Below are 24130 nucleotides of genomic sequence, written 5' to 3'. Positions count from 1 at the left end.
CAGAGTACTTACTGCTGATAGCTGCGTCCTTCCCCAGGCATTGCTATAAGCAGCATATAAAAAGAATCTCATCTCCTGTAGATGGGGGAGTGAAGAACCTGAGGATTAGTGCCAGTGTTTAATTATAAGGGTAGCTGAGCTCTAGAGAAGGTTGAATTTTGACTTCAACAAACCTGTTATGCCAAAGTCACTGATTAAAAAAGTGTGGAACTGACATTTTGACCTGGGAATATCTGGATCAATGCACTCAAATATTTTAATCCTCATATTTTGCTGAACCATCTGGGCCTTCAGAAATGGCCTATTTCTTCCTCTTAAAGGTTAGTAGTGGGCTTCCCTGGTGGCGCAGTGGTTGAGAATCTGCCTGCCAATGCAGGGGACACGGGTTCGAGCCCTGGTCTGGGAAGATCCCACATGCCGCGGAGCAACTGGGCCCGTGCGCCATAACTAATGAGCCTGCACGGCTGGAGCCTGTGCTCCTCAATGAGAGGCCGCGACAGTGAGAGGCCTGCACACCACAATGAAGAGTGGCCCCCACTCACCGCAACTAGAGAAAGCCCTCGCACAGAAACGAGGACCCAACACAGCCAAAAATTAATTAATTAATTAATTAAATTTTTAAAATAAAGATTAGTAATAACAATCACTTGAAGACAAGTCAAAGACCTCAGACTAATAAAGTCAAGGTTCAATATACCTCACGTGGATGTGATACAGCTACAGAGGAAAGAAAGAGGCTATACCCCCGTAAAGGCTACAGAACTTAGCCAAGGTATACCTGCAGAGGTCAGGGAAGTATGTGTGGTTTAGATCAGGTGGGTTCTGGGTCCAGAGATCAGGTGGTAGAACATAAAGTTGGATGATAGAGAGTTGATCAATATGGAAGAACTTTCCCTTGATACAGGAATTAATACCTTGTTAAGAGCCCTGGGACATGGCACAACAAACCCATTGGAATGCTCTTGGAGACTGGCCAAAAATAATGAACAATACAAAGTGAAGTCGAAGTGCACAAATTATCATGAAAAATGATAGAAGAAGTAGCCAAAAGGCTCAGAGAAGTCAGTATTGTAAGCGAGTTATACACATAAGGCTGGAAATACCACCAGCCAATTGTGTTCCATAGGGGTTCCAGATTACAATCCATTTACTATTAAGGAATTTTCTAGGAATCTCAGTGTTAGCTGTTCTCACTAGACCAGGACTGACTATAGGAGATGCTATTATAGAACTGGGTTTCATGATAATATGGGGAATGAGAGGATCCAAAATACTACTACTACTACTACTAATAATAATAATAATGGAGGACTGGAAGGAGTACTTAACTGACAGAGCAAGATGGTTATGTTGCCTTAATGAGCATCAGGTTGGAGTGGCAGTGGATCGGGGACAGTGGTGACTCACAGAGAGCTATGGAGATGGTATATGCAAGGATAATGAAGAACAGCCAATAAGGATATTCTCAATCTAAATAATAAAAGGAAGTCAAGATTGGATGGCAGGAGGCTGAGAACACTGCCATAACGAAAAGTCATGACTGTCTGCTTAGCTTCCAGACTTGCCAGCGTTCAGGTCCAGCACTCATTAAATGAAGGAGAGACTGGTTTACAGGGAGGAAGTACCCAATAACCCCATGCCACAAATGTCTATAGTGACTTTAGGTGAATTATAAAATCTTTCTCTAATTTTTCTTTTATAATATTGGGACAATAACAGTGTCTTCTCATTGGGAAATGTTTTGTGGACTAAATGAAATAATTTATGTGGCCTTTGATAAAGGTCCAAAATGTATTAGATATTAATTTTGTTATAGAAGTAGTAATATTAAGCAATTATATGTCTTATTTATACAGAACAATTATAAATTTAATATTTTCCATTAATAACATAGAATAGTCTTTAAAAAAATGTCAGCTCTGTCTCATACATACTTGGTACAGTAAAATTCAGTGACCACCTCTCCAGTTGTTTCATCTCTTCCTTGGGTTGTTCTGCACAGCCCATCTTTTATCTAATTTCTTTCAACTTTTGAACTGTGCTGCTTGATCTTTCAATTCTTGATCTGTAAAGAAGAATATATTTTTAATAATTCACCCTAAGAATCAGATCATGTCTATCACTCAACCTCTTTCTGATGCCACCAACATAAAGCTTCTGGATTTCGTTTTATCATAAATATTTCAATAAATCCATAGGTAGCTTTGGAGATTATTTTTGAAAAAAAAAAAGAACATTCTTAGATGTTTAAAAAAAAGCTACTTTAATACTTTTAAAATTTTAAATTGGGTCAAAGTTAATCCTTTATAAATTATGAATATTTGCAACCTATACAAGTAATTTTTTCAGATTTTCCTTAAATACATAATTATTTTAAAAAGCAGGCCAATAATTTTTGGAAGCTTTATTTTTTGAAAGTTAAAGAAAAAAATCAAAGGAGAAAAAAGATAACCCTGTATAACTTGTCTTTTGCAGGTTCTGAGAGTAGTTCTACTTGGCAAGAGAGGAAATGGCAACCAGAGTCTTCTGTCAGAGGCAGAAACTAAAGTCATGCAGTTTTTAATTTAAATGAAGACAGATAAAGTTAAAATTTGCAAACTTGCCTTTGTATTTATCCCTTATGCTGCAGAGCTAACTTACTGCTACCATCTGAAGAAAAGTTTACACTAAGTTTAATTACAGCACTAGTAAGTCATTTCACTTTAGAAATATTTACTGAGCTCAAAATACATGTATAGAGGAGTCCCTCTACTATATACCATTATTCTAAATGTATGAATAAGTTTGATTCCTTCACCCAAGGAGGTTAGAATCTAATTTGGAAGACTATAAGCCCCTCCTTTACCCTGATAAAAGGAAAACTCCAATGATGGACTGTCATTCATTGCACTTGGAAGAACTGGTGAGAGAGTTGGCATTTGGGTTGGATCTTGACAGGAACACCTTTCCTCTTACAGATGGAAATGAGAGCAGAGGGCAAGATAAGGAAAAAGAAAAGTGTGCAACTGAGAGTCCCAGGGCATGGAACAGAATGCTGAGCCATCCAATGAGGTGAGACAGAGGTACTGATATGATAATGGTTGAATGAAAACTAAACCTGGATCAACTGCAGTCCCTTTTTTTAAAAATATTTCCATACCATACTCAGGAATTTAAATTTTATTTTAAAAATAGGAGTCACCATCAAAGATAGTTTGTGAGTTTTGTTTGGTGGGGGTAGTGCAGGAGTGGTCAAAGGAGTGATATAGTAATGTAATTACACTTGTGTTTGGAGAAAATTACTATATAGAATCTAAGGGCTGGGTACTGACAGCCTTCTTTTTAGAGTAAGTAAGTTGGAACTGTGAATCTCTAAATTCCTATCTTTTATTCTTTTTCATACCCTCTTCCCCAAGCATCTAGCACAGCCCCTTGTCTGATATTCAATAAATGTTTGATGAAAGTCTTTGGTTTGGTCTCAAGAAAACTACATGTAAGGACACAGCTTTAGTGTTCTAGGAAATGAGACTGCTTCTAGGTGGTGTTTTAAACAAAGATCTAAGATCATACCAAAGGGAAGAACCCAATTCTGACTAGGAGTACTGGGCTGGAGAACAGTGAGTAAGGCTTTATGGAAGAAGGTGCATTTGAGCTGGACTTAATTCATTGGTAAAGGCTTAAAGCAAAGCAATATCCATGAACTTAGAAATTTTAGGAGAGGGGGCCCGGAGGAAGATGGCGGAAGAGTAAGACGCGGAGATCACCTTCCTCCCCACAGATACATCAGAAATTCATCTACACGTGGAACAACTCCTACAGAACACCTACTGAACGCTGACAGAAGACCTCAGACCCCCCAAAAGGCAAGAAACTCCCCACATACCTGGGTAGGGCAAAAGAAAAAAAAGAATAAACAGAGACAATAGGATAGGGACGGGACCTGCACCAGTGGGAGGGAGCCGTGAAGGAGGGAAGGTTTCTACACACTACAAGCCCCTTCGCGGGCGGAGACTGCAGGTGGCGGAGGGGGAAAGCTTCGGAGTAGCGGAGGAGAGCACAGCAACAGGGGTGTGGAGGGCAAAGCGGAGAGATTCCGGCACAGAGGATCGGTGCCCTCAGACACTCACCAGCCCGAGAGGCTTGTCTGCTCGGCCGCCGTGGCGGGGGGGCTGGGAGCTGAGGCTCGGGTATTGGCTTTCAGTCAGAGCGCAGGGAGAGGACTGGGGCTGGCGGAAGGAAGAGAGCCTGAAGGGGTTAGTGCACCACGGCTAGCCCGGAGGGAGTCCGGGGAAAGGGTCTGGAGCTGCTGAAGAGGCAAGAGACTTTTCCCTTTTGTTTCCTGGTGCGCGAGGAGAGGGCATTAAGAGGGCTGCTTGGGGAAGCAACGGAGACAGGCGTGAGCCGCGGGTAAAGCGCGGACCTCGGAGACGGGCGTGGGCCACCGGCGCCGCCGCCGCCCGCTGCCGCCCACCGCCGCGGCCCGCCGCCGCCGCGGCCGCGGCCGCCGCCGCCGCCGCGGCCCGCCGCCAATGCGGCCGCCGCCGTCGCCACCGCGGCCCACCGCCGCCGCTGCCGCCGCTGCCGCCGCGGCCCGCCGCCGCCGCCGCCGCCGCCGCCGCCGCCGCCGCGGGGCCTGTATGCGAGCGCAGGTCACTGTCCGCCCCGCCTTCTGGGGGGCCTGTGCACCCCGCCACTGCCGGGGTCCCGAGACCCGGGGACAGCTTTCCCGGGAAAGCGCACGGAGCGCCACGGGCCGCTTCAACGTCACGCCAGCCTCTGCCGCCGCAGGCCCACCCCACACTGCGCGCCCCTCCCTCCCCTCTGCCTGAGTGAGCCAGAGCCCCCGAATCAGCGGCTCCTTTAAACCCGTCCTGTCTGAGCGAAGAACGGACGCCCTCCGGCGACCTATGCGCAGAGGCGGGGCCAGGTCCAAGGCTGAGACCCGGGAGCTGTGAGAGCAGAGACAGGGAAATCTCTCTGTGCAGCCTCGGAGGCAGCGGATTAAAGCTCCACGGTCCATTTGATGTGCCCTGCGTCTGTGGAGTGCATGAATGAACAGCGAATCATCCCAAATTGAGGAAGTGGACTTTGAGGACAAGATTTAAGGCTGTCCCCCCTTTTCCTCTTTATACAACGAATTATTCCAAATTAAGGAGGTGGACTTAGAGAGCAAGATTTCAGACTTCTCGCCCCTTTCCTCTTTTTACAACGAATTATCCCAAATTGAGGAGGTGGACTTGGAGAGCAAGATTTTTGATTTTTTCCCCCTGCTCTCTTTTTGTGAATGTGTATGTGTAATCTTCTGTGTAAGATTCTCTCTGTATAGCTTTGCTTCCACCATATGTCCCAGGGTTCTATCGGTCCGTTTTTTTTTTTTCAATAATTACTTTCTAATTTTAATAACGCTACTATATTTCATACTTTATTCTATTTTACTTTACCTGCTCTTTTTTTCCTACCTTCCCTTCCTCCCTCCCTCCCTCTGCTCCTCCTTTCCTTCTTTTTCTTTCCTCCCTCCCTCCCACCCTTCTTCTTTCCACTTTCTTTTTCTTTCCTTCCTCCCTCCCTCCCTCCTGTCTTTCTTTCTTTCTTTCCTTCCTCCCTCCCTCCCTTCTTCCACTCACTCTTCCTTTTGCTTTTATTCCTCCCTCCCTCCCTCCTTTCTTTCCTTCTCTCTTTCCATGCTTCCTCCCTCCCTCCCTCCTTTCTTTCTTTCTTTCTTCCTTCCTTCCTTTCTTCCCTTCTTCCTTTCTTTCCCTCTCTCTTTCTTTCTTCTACTAATTCTTTCTTTCTACTTTTTCTCCCTGTTATTCTGAGCCGGGTGGATGAAAGGCTCTTGGTGCTGCAGCCAGGAGTCAGTGCTGTGCCTCTGAAGTGGGAGAGCCAACTTCAAGACACGGGTCCACAAGAGACCTCCCAGCTCCACATAATATCAAGCAGCGAAAATCTCCCAGAGATCTCCATCTCAACACCAGCACCCAGCTTCAGTCAACGACCAGCAAGCTACAGTGCTGGTCACCCTATGCCAAGCAACTAGCAAGGCAGGAACACAACCCCAACCATTAGCAGAGAGGCTACCTAAAAACATAATAAGGCCATAGGCACCCCAAAACATACCACCAGACATGGACCTGTCCACCAGAAAGACAAGATCGAGCCTCAACCACCAGAACACAGGCATTAGTCCCCCCCACCAGGAAGCCTACACAACCTACTGAAACAACCTTAGCCACTGGGGTCAGACACCAAAGACAACGGGAACTACGAATCTGCAGCCTGCAAAAAGGAGAGCCCAAACACAGTAACATAAGCAAAATGAGAAGACAGAAAAACACACAGCAGGTGAAGGAGCAAGATAAAAACCTACCAGACCTAACAAATGAAGAGGTAATAGGCAGTCTACCTGAAAAAGAATTCAGAATAATGATAGTAAAGCTGATCCAAGATTCTATTTCCAAGATCCATAATCTTGGAAATAGAATAGACAAAATGCAAGAAACAGTTAACAAGGACCTAGAAGAACTAAAGATGAATCAAGCATAGATTAAAAACTCAATAAATTAAATGAAAAATACTCTAGATGGGATCAATAGCAGAATAACTGAGGCAGAAGAACGGATAAGTGAGGTGGAAGATAAAATAGTGGAAATGACTGATGCAGAGCAAAATAAAGAAAAAAGAATGAAAAGAACAGAGGACAGTCTCAGAGACCTCTGGGACAACATTAAACGCACCAACATTCGAATTATAGGGGTTCCAGAAGAAGAAGAGAAAAAGAAAGGGACTGAGTAAATATTTGAAGAGATTATAGTTAAAAACTTCCCTTATATGGGAAAGGAAATAGTTAATCAAGTCCAGGAGGCACAGAGAGTCCCATACAGAATAAATCCAAGGAGAAATACACCAAGACACATATTAATCAAACTGTCAAAAATTAAACACAAAGAAATCATATTAAAAGCAGCAAGACAAAAACAACAAATAACACACAAGGGAATCCCCATCAGGTTAACAGCTGATCTCTCAGCAGAAACTCTACAAGCCAGAAGGGAGTGGCAGGACATAATTAAAGTGATGAAGGAGAGAAACCTGCAACCAAGATTACTCTACCCAGCAAGGATCTCATTCAGATTTGATGGAGAAATTAAAACGTTTACAGACAAGCAAAAGCTGAGAGAGTTCAGCACCACCAAACCAGCTTTACAACAAATGCTAAAGGAACTCCTCTAGGCAAGAAGCACAACAGAAGGAATATACCTACAATAACGAACCCAAAGCAATTAAGGAAATGGGAATAGGAACATACATATCAATAATTACCTTAAATGTAAATGGACTAAATGCTCCCACCAAAAGACACAGAGTGGCTGAATGGATACAAAAACAAGACCCATATATATGCTGTCTACAAGAGACCCACTTCAGACCTAGAGACACATACAGATTGAAAGTAAGGGGATGGAAAAAGATATTCCATGCAAATGGAAACCAAAAGAAAGCTGGAGTAGCAATTCTTATATCAGACAAAATAGACTTTAAAATAAAGACTACTAGAAGAGACAAAGAAGGACACTACATAATGATAAAGGGATCGATCCAAGAAGAAGATATAACAATTGTAAATATTTATGCACCCAACATAGGAGCACCTCAATACATAAGGCAAATACTAACAGCCATAAAAGGGGAAATCAACAGTAACACAATCATAGTAGGGGACTTTAACACCCCACTTTCACCAATGGAAATCATCCAAAATGAAAATAAATAAGGAAACACAAGCTTTAAATGATACATTAAACAAGATGGACTTAGTTGATATTTATAGGACATTCCATCCAAAAACAACAGAAGACACATTTTTCTCAAGTGCTCATGGAACATTCTCCAGGATAGATCATATCTTGGGTCACAAATCAAGCCTTGGTAAATTTAAGAAAATTGAAATTGTATCAAGTATCTTTTCCGACCACAGTGCTATGAGACTAGACATCAATTACAGGAAAAGATCTGTAAAAAATACAAACACATGGAGGCTAAACAATACACTACTCAATAATGAAGTGATCACTGAAGAAATCAAAGAGGAAATTAAAAAATACCTAGAAACAAATGACAATGGAGACACGACGACCCAAAACCTATGGGATGCAGCAAAAGCAGTTCTAAGGGGGAAGTTTATAGCAATACAATCCCACCTTAAGAAACAGGAAACATTTCGAGTAAACAACCTGACCCTGCACCTAAAGCAATTAGAGAAAGAAGAACAAAAAACCCCCAAAGCTAGCAGAAGGAAAGAAATCATAAAGATCAGATCAGAAATAAATGAAAAAGAAATGAAGGAAACGATAGCAAAGATCAACCAAACTAAAAGCTGGTTCTTTGAGAAGATAAACAAAATTGACAAACCATTAGTCAGACTCATCAAGAAAAGAAGGGAGAAGACTCAAATCAATAGAATTAGAAATGAAAAAGGAGAAGTAACAACTGACACTGCAGAAATACAAAAGATCATGAGAGATTACTATAAGCAACTCTATGCCAATAAAATGGACAACCTGGAAGAAATGGACAAATTCTTAGAAATGCACAACTTGCCAAGACTGACTCAGGAAGAAATAGAAAATATGAATAGACCAATCGCAAGCACCGAAATTGAAACTGTGATTAAAAATCTTCCAACAAACAAAAGCCCAGGACCAGATGGCTTCACAGGCGAATTCTATCAAACATTTAGAGAAGAGCTAACACCCATCCTTCTCAAGCTCTTCCAAACAATATCAGAGGAAGGAACACTCCCAAACTCATTCTACGAGGCCACCATCACCTTGATACCAAAACCAGGCAAGGATGTCACAAAGAAAGAAAACTACAGGCCAATATCACTGATGAACATAGATGCAAAAATCCTCAACAAAATACTAGCAAACAGAATCCAACAGCACATTAAAAGGATCATACACCACGATCAAGTGGGGTTTATTCCAGGAATGCAAGGATTCTTCAATATACGCAAATCAATCAATGTGATATACCATATTAACAAGTTGAAGGAGAAAAACCATATGATCATCTCAATAGATGCAGAGAAAGCTTTCGACAAAATTGAACACCCATTTATGATAAAAACCCTGCAGAAAGTAGGCATAGAGGGAACTTTCCTCAACATAATAAAGGCCATATATGACAAACCCACAGCCAACATTGTCCTCAATGGTGAAAAACTGAAACCATTTCCACTAAGATCAGGAACAAGACAAGGTTGCCCACTCTCACCACTCTTATTCAACATAGTTTTGGAAGTTTTAGCCACAGCAATCAGAGAAGAAAAGGAAATAAAAGGAATCGAAATTGGAAAAGAAGTAAAGCTGTCACTGTTTGCAGATGACATGATACTATACATAGAGAATCCTAAAGATGCTACCAGAAAACTACTAGAGTTAATCAATGAATTTGGTAAAGTAGCAGGATACAAAATTAATGCACAGAAATCTCTGGCATTCCTGTACACTAATGATGAAAAATCTGAAAATGAAATCAAGAAAACACTCCCATTTACCATTGCAACAAAAAGAATAAAATATCTAGGAATAAACCTACCTAAGGAGACAAAAGACCTGTATGCAGAAAATTATAAGACACTGATGAAAGAAATTAAAGATGATACAAATAGATGGAGAGATATACCATGCTCCTGGATTGGAAGAATCAGTATTGTGAAAATGACTCTACTACCCAAAGCAATCTACAGATTCAATGCAATCCCTATCAAACTACCCCTGGCATTTTTCACAGAACTAGAACAAAAAGTTTCAAAATTTGTTTGGAAAAACAAAAGACCCTGAAGAGCCAAAGCAATCTTGAGAACGAAAAACGGAGCTGGAGGAATCAGGCTCCCTGACTTCAGACTATACTACAAAGCTACAGTAATTAAGACAGTGTGGTACTGGCATAAAAACAGAAAGATAGATCAGTGGATAAGGATAGAAAGCCCAGAGATAAACCCACGCACATATGGCCAACTTATCTTTGATAAAGGAGGCAGGAATGTACAGTGGAGAAAGGACATCCTCTTCAATAAGTGGTGCTGGGAAAACTGGACAGGGACATGTAAAAGTTTGAGATTAGATCATTCCCTAACACCATACACAAAAATAAGCTCAAAATGGATTAAAGACTTAAATGTAAGGCCAGAAACTATCAAACTCTTAGAGGAAAACATAGGTAGAACACTCTATGACATAAATCACAGCAAGATCCTTTTGGACCCACCTCCTAGAGAAATGGAAATAAAAACAAAGATAAACAAATGGGACCTAATGAAACTTCAAAGCTTTTGCACAGCTAAGGAAACCATAAACAAGACCAAAAGACAACCCTCAGAATGGGAGAAAATATTTGCAAATGAAGCAACTGACAAAGGATTAATCTCCAAAATTTATAAACAGCTCATGCAGCTCAATAGCAAAAAAACAAACAACCCAATCCAAAAATGGGCAGAAGACTTAAATAGGCATTTCTCCAAAGAAGATATACAGACTGCCAACAAACACATGAAAGAATGCTCAACATCATTAATCATTAGAGAAATGCAAATCAAAACTACAATGAGATATCATCTCACACCAGTCAGAATGGCCATCATCAAGAAATCTAGAAACAATAAATGCTGGAGAGGGTGTGGAGAAAAGGGAACACTCTTGCACTGCTGGTGGGAATGTGAATTGGTACAGCCACTATGGAGAACGGTATGGAGGTTCCTTAAAAAACTACAAATAGAACTACCATATGACCCAGCAATCCCACTACTGGGCATATACCCTGAGAAAACCATAATTCAAAAAGAGACATGTACCAAAATGTTCATTGCAGCTCTATTCACAATAGCCCGGAGCTGGAAACAACCTAAGTGTCCATCATCGGATGAATGGATAAAGAAGATGTGGCACATATATACAATGGAATATTACTCAGCCATAAAAAGAAATGAAACTGAGCTATTTGTAATGAGGTGGATAGACCTAGAGTCTGTCATACAGAGTGAAGTAAGTCAGAAAGAGAAAGACAAATACCGTATGCTAACACATATATACGGAATTAAAAAAAAAAAAATGTCATGAAGAACCTAGGGGTAAAACGGGAATAAAGACACAGACCTACTTGAGAATGGACTTGAGGATATGGGGAGGGGGAAGGGTAAGCTGTGACAAAGCGAAAGAGAGGCATGGACATATATACACTACCAAACGTAAGGTAGATAGATAGTGGGAAGCAGCCGCAGAGCACAGGGAGATCAGCTCGGTGCTTTGTGACTGCCTGGAGGGGTGGGATGGGGAGGGTGGGAGGGAGGGAGATGCATGAGGGAAGGGATGTGGGAACAGATGTATATGTATGACTGATTCACTTTGTTATAAAGCAGAAACTAATAAAAAAAAATTTTAGGAGAGATCACGAATGCTGAAGGATTGATCACAGAGATAGCAAGGAAATCCTAAAATGGATATTCATCAATTTCTTAGAGTCGAACTGTCCAATCTGTGGAGACACGGATCAGGGGAGACTCAAGCTTATTCTACCACCTTCTGCATGGGGATGTGTATCTGTCTGGATTCTGACAGAAAATACCTGACACCTCCAATGGTATAATTTGTGTAGAGTGTAATAAAAGGACCATTTACAAAGGTGTAGATAGGATATAGATACTATTATACTCTAGGTCTATTAGTACCCGATGTTTCTATCATATGTAGCCCTCAAGCAGAGAAGACAGGCTGCTTTAATGGAAATGGAGAAGAAGCTCAATGAGGAGAGAGCTGTCTGTCAGGAGTCACTACCAGTTGGTCAGGGGATGCAGCCAGCCCTCAGCAAAGCCAAGGAGAGGAAGCAAAGGACTTCAATCTGCTCCTTTTCTCCTATCTCTTCCTGAAGTTCCTCATTTGCTTAACCAAACAGGATGCCAGTGGGTAAGGGAGCCCTTTGATGTAGGCCAGACCATTTGTCTCACTGAGCACAGAGCTGGTTAAGAGTGTTTTTGAGGGAAAAATAGAAGATATATAAACAATATGCAGAATGACACATGATTGACAAATTAGTTACAATGAAACACACTAAAATTAAAATAACATGTATCTACCTGGATTATCATGAGAAAACATTATTCTTCTTCTATGCTGTATTTTCAAATGCCAATTTACTCTTGAAAATTTCTTCTCCTGTATATTTGATACACCCAGACATACCAACTTAAAATTAGTATGCAAATATAATTACAAAATGTAGTTTGTATACCACATGTACATTTTCTTGATTAAAAGTCACTCAAAACAGAGACATGGATGTAGAGAACAAATGTATGGATACCAAGGGGGAAAGAAGGAGGTGGTGGTGGGAGGAATTGGGATATTGGGATTGACACATATACACTATTGATACTATGTATAAAATAGATAGCTAATGAGAACATACTGTATAGCACAGGGAACTCTACTTAATGCACTGTGGTGACCTAAATGGGAAATAAATCCAAAAAAAGAGGGGATATATGTATATATGTATAGCTGTTTCATTTTGCTGTACAGTAGAAACTAACACAACATTGTAAATCAACTATACTCCAATAAAAATTAATTTAATTTTAAAAAAGTCACTCAAATAGTGACTAGATTTTTTTTTTTTTGCTATGTGGATTGACAGCAAATGTGACAAAATTTGTAATAAGAACTTTAAAACATGTTTATTTATCTTTTACTCTTACTGTTAGCTTTCATGGAAGACCGTATTTCACCAAAATGAAACATTGCAACAAATTTTGTTTTTTAAATGCTGAGATAAATGATGCACTACTATTTATTCAAAACTTATAAAATACTTGAATTACTTTTCCACCACATAAGATATATTTTATAATCATTAAATTATAAAAATTACAGTTCTAAAACTGTCTGCAAATAGGAAAAAAATACCTTGAACACTCATGCTTAAGCTACAATTTAAGAACAACAAAGATGATTGGATATAAGTATCCAATCTTCATTTGACATCTAGATTATATGCCTTATATATAAATTGCACACCACAAGGTCAAGTCAAAAAAGTACAGGTCTGAATATGTGACTCTTTGGGGCCACACATGCTTCATAGTAGGGCCTGAGGCTGGCTAAAATCAGTAGGCCTGAGTCTTCAGGCCTACAGAATTAGGCACTGTTACTACTCAATACTCTGTAATGATCTATATGGGAAAAGAACCTAAAAAAAGAGTGGATATATGTATATGTATAGCTGATTCACCTTGCTGTACAGCAGAAACTAACACAACACTGTAAATCAACTATACTCCAATAAAAATTTTAAAAAGAATCCAAATCAAACAACAAAACATAAGCAGGCACTAATTTATAACTTCTTAATTTTCCCTTAAAAGTCTCAAAGATCTTTGAAGGTCACATGGTAAGAAAATAACTCCAAAGAGCAATGAAAATTAATAAAATTACTAATTTATTCTGATGTGAAAAATCAAAAAGGAAAACTGTTTTTAACCCATAGTAACATCCTATACACTATAAGCAAAGCATTAAAAGTTCAATTTCCATTTCAAAATCCCTGTTTTCATTCTCATTGTTCATAGTTGTTTTGATGTTTCTGCACTCTGACAGAGAGCATGGTTTCCTTTGGGGAAAGGAATCAATTTCTCAATGTAAATTGTGATTTACACACTTCCCTTCCTCACCTATTTTGAATTGATTTGATTCCAGAAGCACTAAGACATGTGAAAAACACCGTTTTGCTTGATTTAATAAACACTTAGAAAATGGCTTGTTGGCTAAGCCCTAGACCAAAAACTAGCAATCCTGAAGGAATGCATTTTCCTTTGTGTCAGTTCCCTTCTTAGTGTTCCAGACTCTACCCTTTAATTAATGTACAAAGGAATCCTCAGGTCAAGAGGAAGCTAACATCCCTGCATAGGGAATCCATCTACCTTATAATAACCTATTCTTAGGAAACAATTTTGGCTCTGAAGTATGCTTTATTAAAATTGTATGATAGTGTTAAAATTGATGGAACTCAGGACCTCACCTTTTCTAAAGGCCTAAAGAGAAGCATAAGACAATGAAGTAGAGTTTATTCTAACAGATATACCAATGGGCCAATCAAAAACAGTCATACGATTAATAGTCTCTATAGAGAAGATACTGAATAAACTTCCTAAAAGGTAAATATTTAATAATTTAAGTGGTTTAATCAAAGAAATAGCAAAAGGTAACAGGGTAAAATTTTGATCACATGCTTTGTGGCAGGTACTCTGTTAAGTACTTCACTTACATCATATCTAATACTCCAAAGCAATCAGTATGTTCATTTCAAGACAAGCAATATGGAAATTTATGGCAAACAGTTTCCATTTTCTTGAGTACCTTGCTCATCAAGATTAGAACATAGCCAAAATCTCTGATATATGGTAATCATCCATTGAAAACACTGTTTTCTGTCTTGGCAGAAGTAGATGTGTGGGTGATTCTCAATCACTGTAGCTCTTGGATACATTCCCTGTCAATTCAGATAACCCCACATGCAGGAGCAGGTTTTCACCAGAGGAAGAAAGTTAAATGCTCACCAGAAAATTTGCCATATTAGTAATCTTTTTTTCAGGCAATATTCTGGAATTTGAGGGAAACCAGATCAACAGCTATTGGTGGTAAAATAACACCAAGCCTTAGAGAAAGCCAAAAGGAGTCTGAGTACACAGACTTCTGTAGTTCAGCCTTTATAGAAGTCAAGCCAGGTTAAGGGGACATTTTTTTGTTTTTTTCTGATGAAAGTTCTCAATAAGTTTCAGTGTGTTCTGGTGGCAAATATGGCCTAAAGAACTAACTTGGGAGCAGGATTCTGAAACAACTCTTAGGTCAGAATATGAAATGGAATTACAAGTAAAGTTACCAGAAAAAAAATATGTAGAAATGGACTGAATATAATGCAACCACTTGACTTGTTTACATGTGCTAACAAATATGACATGTATTGAGCAAAGACTTTCTATTTTTTTAACCATTCTAAGGTGATTTTGTCTCTGGAAAATGTTGGTGGCATAGCTGTGTACATGCAAGCTTTTTTTCTTGTCTGCTTTCCTCATTTTACCTTCAAAGTTAAGTAACTGTGATATAAAGGATGATGGTTAAGAGCATTTATTTATTTTTTATTTATTTATTTTTTTTTCAGTACGCAGGCCTCTCACTGCTGTGGCCTCTCCCGTTGAGGAGCACAGGCTCCAGGCGCGCAGGCTCAGAGGCCATGGCTCACGGGCACAGACGCTCTGCGGCATGTGGGATCTTCCCGGACTGCGGCACGAACCTGTGTCCCCTGAATCGGCAGGCGGACTCTCAAACACTGCGCCACCAGGGAAGCCCGGTTAACAGCATTTATATCCAGGGACAGAAAGACGTGGGTTTGCAACGCCGTTCCATCTCTTAATGGCTCTGTGACTTTATCAAGTTATTTCATATTTCCAATCTTAATTTACTCTATTTATAAAATGGAGATAAGTATGTTATTGTAAGGATTACAAGTAATACATATAATTCATGTAAATTTCTTTAAAAGTTCATGAAACATTGCAAGGACAAAATAACCTAGGCTAAGATAATAATTGCTATCATTATGTTAATTTTCATCAGAGATAAAACTATCATAAATTACTAATTGAAAATATGGGAAAATCTCCAAAATCTTTTAATTAAATAGAAATATTTTGAACCTCATTACCGTGGAGGTTTATTCATCTTGCTCATGATTTTGGTATAAAATTAGAAAATATTTCAGTCAGTCACCAGGCATGATGAAGCCTTTCTCTAATTATCCAGAACAAACTTCTAGAAAGACACATTGCTTGGTAACTGGCATCAGGTTAACCTGGAAGTAACTCTGAAAAAATGGTCCAGAGGCCTGAAATGACTGCAGATACCCAGCTGTGGAGAGCCATGGTGAAGCTCAGAGGAGCCTGGCATAATCAGAGGAGGATTTTCCATTAGCTAGTCAGAGGCAAAGCAAATATTTTAAAATAAAGAAGAATTTTTAGTTTAAATAAAGAGAAACACTTAGAGATCTTTGAATGCCATATGTAGTCTTATATCACTGGGTCTTATATATGTAGTTGTCTCCACCTGAAACAGCTCTATCCTCACCTGGCTATCTTCTATGTGTCCTTCAAGAATCGTCTCGGGCCTCCCTGGTGGCGCAGTGGTTGAGAGTCCGCCTGCCGATGCAGGGGATACGGGTTCGTGCCCCGGTCTGGGAGGATCCCATATGCCGCGGAGCGGCTGGGCCCGTGAGCCATGGCCGCTGGGCCTGCGCATCCGGAGCCTGTGCTCCGCAACGGGAGAGGCCACAACAGTGAGAGGCCCGCATACCGCAAAAAAAAAAAAAAAAAAAAAAAAAAAAAAGAATCGTCTCAAGCATACTTTCCAATTTATCAGGGTTGGCATGAAAAGTGAATGCTATTTGCCACCCCAGATTTATAACCTCTTTTCAGGTTATAACTGAAAATAGTTTAATCAAAAGGCCAGATTTGAGGTTCTGGGTCCAGCACTTACTATCTTTGTAACTTTGGGCAGATTTTCTCCATTTGAGCCTCTCTGAGCCTGGATCTCCTCATCTGAAGATTGATCATTTTAATACCTCTTTGCCTATCTCATAGAGGTGTTACAAAGGTCAAGTGATAGAAGTCAGGAAAGAAAATTGTGAATATTTAGTCTCCATATAAACATAAAGCAAATTACTTTATGATTAATACATTTAGTCACCTCAAAGGCAAAATTTTTCAATTGACAGAAAAAATACTTTAATATGGAATTTTACTTTTTTTTTAGTTTTAAAAGCATAATCATATTTGAGTTCCCTTTCTCTGCTGGCTTGGACACCCTTCTCCCCATGGTGGAATTGAGATATACTCTTTTTGAGAAATAATGCACTCTGTATTGCAAACTTTTTCTCAAATTAGGAAAGTTTAAACTCTATTCTGAAAAATGGTTTTAACGGGTATCAATCATCAATGCATCCCAATGTCATTTAATAGTCACACTACATAATGTAGCTTATTTAAAAATGCCCTTTAAGTATCTCCTTGTGTGTAGTAAAATTGTCAACATTTTTTCTTACATCAAACACGACTCTCTCCCATTTGCTGTATCGGATGTGAGGCCAGCCAGTTCTACATTGGCACTGCTGGAGCTCTGGCAGGAGAGAGGAAGGAGATGAGAAGTTCTGAATTTATTGTTTATTAGCAAAAACCACCATTTCACCAATCTTTCTACAATAGGAGATGGTGGAATGTGAGGCAAGGAATAGTGTGGGAGCAGAACAGTAATAGAAGAGTCATGTAACAGTCACTCAAGGATGACTTCTGACATGTTTTATCATGGTATGTGCAAAATATATTGGTAATTTTCTTGCTATAAGGAGAGAATGAGGAGTGCCAGGTAGGTGAGGACATGGTCAAAAGGTAGAATTCTTAAAAATAATGAGTTTTATTTAATTTAAAAATGATGTTGAAAGACATGCTAGATACATTCAATCTATGCTTTTCCTTTAATTAAGAAAAAATTCTTTATGCAAATTATTGAGTTTGTTTGTGTGTTTGTTTTTGTTTGTTTCAAGGACTTTCCAAGACTAGAGAAGAAGAGAGAGGGATCTCTGAGTCCCACAGCATAGAATACATATTGGGTGGTTGAAATAAGCATTGACCTCAGGTTTATCAGGGAGGATCCTAGACTTGACAAAGATTCCTCTGCCTAAAACTGGTCACAGCAGAGCAGCAGAGATGAAAGGACACTATTGGATGGGACAATTGGATGGTTCATTGGTAACTAAGATGGACAGATGATGGACAACCAGACAATCTTCCCTATTTCATTTCTGATACTGGAGAACATTCTGGAATCTCGGCATCTTGATGTAACTCAGAAGTGGAGAGAATTCCCATGGCTGAATAAAGATAAATTTTCTACTTTTCAGCAGACTGGAGGCTCAGAGTTTAAAATTAAGTTGATTTAAGAAAACTTAAAAATGGAGTATTTTTTCTACAGTTGAATTGTGGAAAGAAATGATATGATAATACTTATGATATAACTATGATAGTAATAGCTAAATTTTACTGAGCTCTTATTATGGGCCAGAAACTTTGATAATGTGTTTATACTGTGTTTATAATGTGTTTATACACTGATAATGTGTTTATACAGAAACTTTGATAATGTGTTTATACTGTTTATAGTAATGTGTTTATATTAGCTCATTTACATTGACACATCTCTATAATGTAGGTACTACAATAAACTCCATTTCACAGATAAAAAACCTGAAGCATGGAATGGTTAAGGAATATGTCCAAGATCCACTCAATGAAGTGATGGACACAGGTTAGAAGGTCAATCAGCCTAACTCTGAAACCACATGGGAGACTACTACTCAATATCATATTAAGAAATTAATCTCTTTATATATTTGAATATTGACTATATAGTAAATACTAAGGTATATACTATAATGCTAAAATTAATTATATTTAGCATAATTGAACATAAAGCCTCTAATATAGTAATTTTAAGTAACTAAACAGTGTTAATTAAGAGAAACTTTAGAAGGAAGTATATAGTAGAACTTTTACAGTTTTTCAGAAAAAAGTAAAAAGACCCCATATAATAATATTTTATGGCTAAGACAAGAACAGGATAAGACACAGGGATGCCAATAACATATTTGGAAGATAAAAATCTTACATATCTTCAAATGAATCAGACTGTGTTGCAACATGGAATAAAGTTTGTTGACATCTTTTAAATAAAATGAAAATTTAATGTTTGGTTTAGGCCCATTATTATCCTATAGAAGAAATCCAGAAATAAAAAAAATCTAGCAGTCCTCTGTATTAACGTGAATAGCTGTGCCCATGAAAAGCTTTCCAGCAGTGGCTTACTTAGTCAAACAATTGCTCTAACCAAAAGTTCCGGGGCAGTTGAGTAAATGACTCTTTAATAGTCTTGAACACTCCCCTCTAGCAAAGTATAATAGCTGAAATTTGGTTTGTTTAATCTGTACCGTTCTTTGCCTGCACCAATAGTTATTTGGATGACTGCTTCTTTGGATCAGCTGCACAAACTCTTCAGATTATTTTTGAATAACTTCTATTAAATCCCTTTCATCACTGCCTAACCTTACTTGCCAAGGAAAATTGGAAGCCCCTTTCTCATTGAAAAATGATTGGATTTGTGCTCTGGACCATATACTCTTTCGTAAACTTAACATAAAACATCTATTTACTGAGAATATCACTTCCAACTCTGGAAACTGTGGATCAGTCAAAGCTGATTATCACTAGCCTAGAATGGTGACTTTCAATAACTTAGTACAAATGAACACTCAGCATCAAGCTGTGTTAGATGGTATGTCTTTCCAACTAGAGCTACTCCATCTGAATCACTTTCTCCTTATACACTGGGCATTTTGCATCTTAGTCCCTCCCTGCTTCCTCTAAGCAATACAGCCAGGATTCATGGGATGGAATGCTACTTTTCTTATCCTAGAATCCCACCTTAATCAATTAAGAAAAGTTTGTTTTCTGAGTTAATTAGAATGATATGGTCTACTGGTCTGGACATGAGAAATATTGACTTACTTTACATAATGACCATTCAAGTGATAACTTTTCAATACAATGACTCTCCAAAAGTTATACTGGTTTTCAAACTAATCATCTTGGAGATTATTATGACTTAAACACACATTAACAAACAAAAAAATAAATATGCTGTAAGAAATGATAATTTGACATTTTGAGTTCAAAGACACACCTGAAACAAGTATCTGTTAAAAAGGAAATAAATTCGAATAACATACTGTCTTTGCATGAACCCAAATTCTGTTGCTTAGTGTAATTATATGGCAATTTTAGCTGTTGTGTGTGAGCAGTTTCAGTGTTTAAAAGCCTTTTCCTGCATAGTCTTTAGTTTTATCTAAAAATAATTTTGTGCTACAATTTTATTTTGAAATGCATAGTTATGAGCTCCCCCTAAGTTAAAATATTTGTAGTGAAATTTGTGCAGAAAGGAGAAAAAGAACAAGTAAAATTAACTTCCACTATGTTTTATGTGAATACTGAATTTACTTCCAAATTTTTGTTCATTCCTTTTTTTATTGTTCAATCAATATATATTTATATCTGTGAAAATTATTTTGGACCTTTGTGCAGATGGAATGTATCATAATTTCCCCATTAAAATTAGTAAACTTTCTCTTCATTTACTGGCCTTACACTGAGTTGTAGAGTCTTCAAGAATTGAAAGTTGCTAAGTTAGAGAGACACGTACATTAATACACACATACAGGTGGACGAGAGAAAGAATGTTTATTTTTCATAACAATAATAAAAACCTTCCTGACCTTTATTGCTCTTATGATTTTTGGAATAAAATTTTATATATAAATAAATGTTATATCATAATGATATATATACATATGTATACATACATATACATAATATGAAAAATGTATTTGTATTATATTTGCACACTTGTGAAAACTTTTAGTGATATATATATATCACTAAATATATATATATATATTCAATTAATTCAGTGAGTTATTATGTAGTTTAACTAGGCATTTTATCAAACGCCTGAATAAATCAATAGTCTAATACAGATAAGAAGCATTTAGCTATGTATATTGTATTGTACATCAAGAATAAGTGAAATGGTTAAAATTAAAATTGGTTAAGTCACCAAGTTTTTAATTTATTATGCTAGAGAATACTATAGGAAAATCACTTAAAATAATGCTAAGAAATCCATAGATATAATTTTATATTTTAACAGATGGCATTTTCTCTTTGGCTGTAACCAGCACTAACATTTTCAAAATGTAATGACTGAAGTCAGAGTGATTTTAAGGAATTCTTAAAATATTGTATGAAGCACCTAGCTTAAGAAAGGTAAATTCAAATATGAAAAAAAGGAAAGTAAGAAAAAATACTATAAAGTAAAATAGCATAATGAGATTTTATAATGCTTGATGAACATCCCCATACTGATTTGAAAATTTTGAGACTTGATGAAAATAATAGCCATTACTATTGAGCAAATGATTGGTCCCTTTACAATATTAAGGAATATTAAGTTCAGATAAAGTGTAGTTTTCACTGAAACTGAGTCAATTATCAGCATCTCTAAATCAGAAATGGGAAATATTCAAACCTGTTAAATATCCAGTCTAATAACATCTTACTATTATTGAAATAAAACTAATTATCTTTGAAAAGAAAGAAGTAATTTGCAGGAGCTCTTTGAAACAAACACAGAGACGCAATCAAATAATTTGAACACCAACTATGCAGTTACCTGGTCAAATAAGTAACCACAAGTCACAAGTCGTAACCACAGGGTTTACAAGAAGGAGCCAAAAGATAGCATTGCCCCAGGACAGACAGTCTAAGGGTGCCTTGTGGATAGTGCCTTAGTGAGGTCACCTAGTCCAGGGCCTCACCCTCAATCTTTCAGGTTTAGAAATCCTTTTTCTTTTTTCTGTACACTAGGAATGAATTGACCTCTGAAGGACAGATTCATATTAACCAAGCTCTCAAGATTGACATATAAAATGAGAATTATGTTTTCATGGTCTTACAATGATAAACACATTCTTGAAGGACCTGGCACTCACATTCTATAGCCATTACTATTTTTCTCCTTGTAATCACACTAGAAGGGTACTTACATAGCTCACCAGAAGAGCCATCTCAGGCTCTGCAATAGTTCATGTCAGAGGGAACTGTGGTGGCAGTAGGAGTGGATATATTTCTCATGAAGTCTGATGACAAAATCACCAGCACTTGCTGGTGGGTTTGGCTATAGGTGGTGAGGAAAAGAGCAATTGAGAAAGCAACACATAGGATGCTTTGTAGAAATTTGACTGTCAAAAGGAACAGAGACAGAAAGCTAGCAGAAGGATGCCAGAGAATCACAGACGTTTGTTTTGTTTGGCAATATAGATTGTTGTATTATCATAGGTAATGCCTGAGAAAGTACAATTGAGGGCTTGTTAGTAACACCTACAGTGGCAAGTACCAATAGTCTCTGGCTAACTCTTCAACAATATAATTGTTAGAATTCTGACCTGCCCACCATATCTCAGGCAGACAGTCCATATTGCTACTGTTAATACTGTTGACAACTGCACCTCATACCTCTGTCATTTGGTCCCGTCCTCACTACCTTAGTTGTCACACTCTAGTCTGAGTCTATACTAGAACAGGCATCCCGGGGAAGACTCATTCCCCATGCCTCAGGGACGAACCAATTCTTTCCCTCTTTTGATGACATTGGTGAGGACATTAAGAGATGTTTTTCTCTCTTTTCCTAATATGCAAGGTCTATTTGCTTAGAATTGCCTTGTAAGTTTCATTTTTTAACAATCATAAATCCAGAGATCCATGTGACCCAGATTCAAAACAGAATCACAACCACACACATCAAACTTTAGAAATCAGTTGTTTTCAAAGTGTTTTGTTTGCATGTTGATACACAACAAAGGGGAAATATAGCTTATGACAATATATTTTAAATATCACTATTTCCCTCCATCCATATTCCTAACAAGGATACAGGATCCATTTAATTGCTTTTCTATTCTAAATATTCCTTTAAAAAATGAAAAAATAACCAACTACGTGTCACATTTTTTATCCATTCTTAATCTTTCAACACTCACTTCTGATCTCTCTTCTGTTGATTTTTTTTTTAATTTTTAATTTTTAATTTTTTTTAGCATCTTGGATCTGGTAAATGTGGGAGCTCCTTTTAGAAGTCAGGGGAAAGGCTAGAAATATCTACTTACTAATTTTGGACCTACCATATCTTCATAGCCAAAGAAGGTGTGACTTCTCCCTGGTTTCTCTTCTTTTACCCAACCCCTTACTGCATGGCTTTGAGAAAAATTCCTTAATCTTACTATCATCTGTATTTGACTATTTTGCCAAAGGAGAGTAATAATTTCCTCTCCTACCACAAAGGAAATCTGGGGAAACAAAATGTGAGAATAGATGTAAAAATAGTCAAATATGATTTGAGGGAGGAAAAATGAGGGAAAAGAATAACTGCTATTTATATTATTTGCCTTACTACTGTGACACTTCTACCACAAACAAATAAGAAAAGTGAGAAATCTGATATACTTTATAAATTCATCACTTCAGCATTAGTGTGCATGACCCTGACACAAGTTCCTAAAGAAAAGACTGAGATAAAAGAAAATATTAATGAGGGATTTCTAAAATGAAACATATGAAAAACAAGTGCTTGTTACTGCAGCAAGAGGAAACAGTTGCTCGGAAAAAATTTTAAATTATTTGGTTGACTTAATAAGTGGAAAATAAAAGATTAGACTGGCTGCTAAGGGATCTGAAAACTACCAGAGATTTGGGAAGAAATTTACAGATCATAAACAAAAAATAAACTCCCTGCTATAGTTGCAACTCAGAAAAGACAGCCCCCAAGGACCCCAAAGATGCTTCTTGTATTCTAGTGTAAAATGATTCTTATGATCAGAAGAAAGGAAAATGTCCCACTAAGAACTAGAGAATAGAAACTACAGACTGATAACAATCTCTGAGCATCTTATAAAAGTAGTTTTTTGCCAAAAGGAGAAAGTTCTTGGTGTGTTCTTCATTAACTGAAATGGGCAAATGGAGTATGAGTACGTTAAATCACCAACTTATTGTTTCAAATGAATTGCTTCAAGGTCATAATTCCTGAAATGTTTTAAATTAACACTTTAAGTGTGAGAAAAATCTCAACCAATCCTATAGAGTTATAGAGGCAAAGAACCAAGTTTTCTGTGGTTTCCAATTGTCTACATCAGAGATCCTCTATCATGGGGAGCTTATAAAAACTACAGACTTCAGGGAACAAGTTTCAGAAATTCTGATTCATTAAGTATGGAATGGAGCATGAGAGTCTGATTTTTTAAGCAGCCCACGAAGTCCTATTGCAGGAACCACACGAGCCACATTTTGAGATATTAGTCTAGAGAATCATGTCTGAATTTTTCAGTAGTACATTCAAGGCTGCAACGTTCTAAGTATGAATTATCTTTTCCATCTTACCTCTCACCA

Source organism: Mesoplodon mirus (genome assembly GCF_964341445.2).
Source record: "Mesoplodon mirus genome assembly, chromosome: 3".
Lineage (NCBI taxonomy): Eukaryota > Metazoa > Chordata > Mammalia > Artiodactyla > Ziphiidae > Mesoplodon > Mesoplodon mirus.
The sequence above is the reverse complement of the archived record's forward strand: the minus strand, read 5'-3'. Positions refer to the sequence as shown.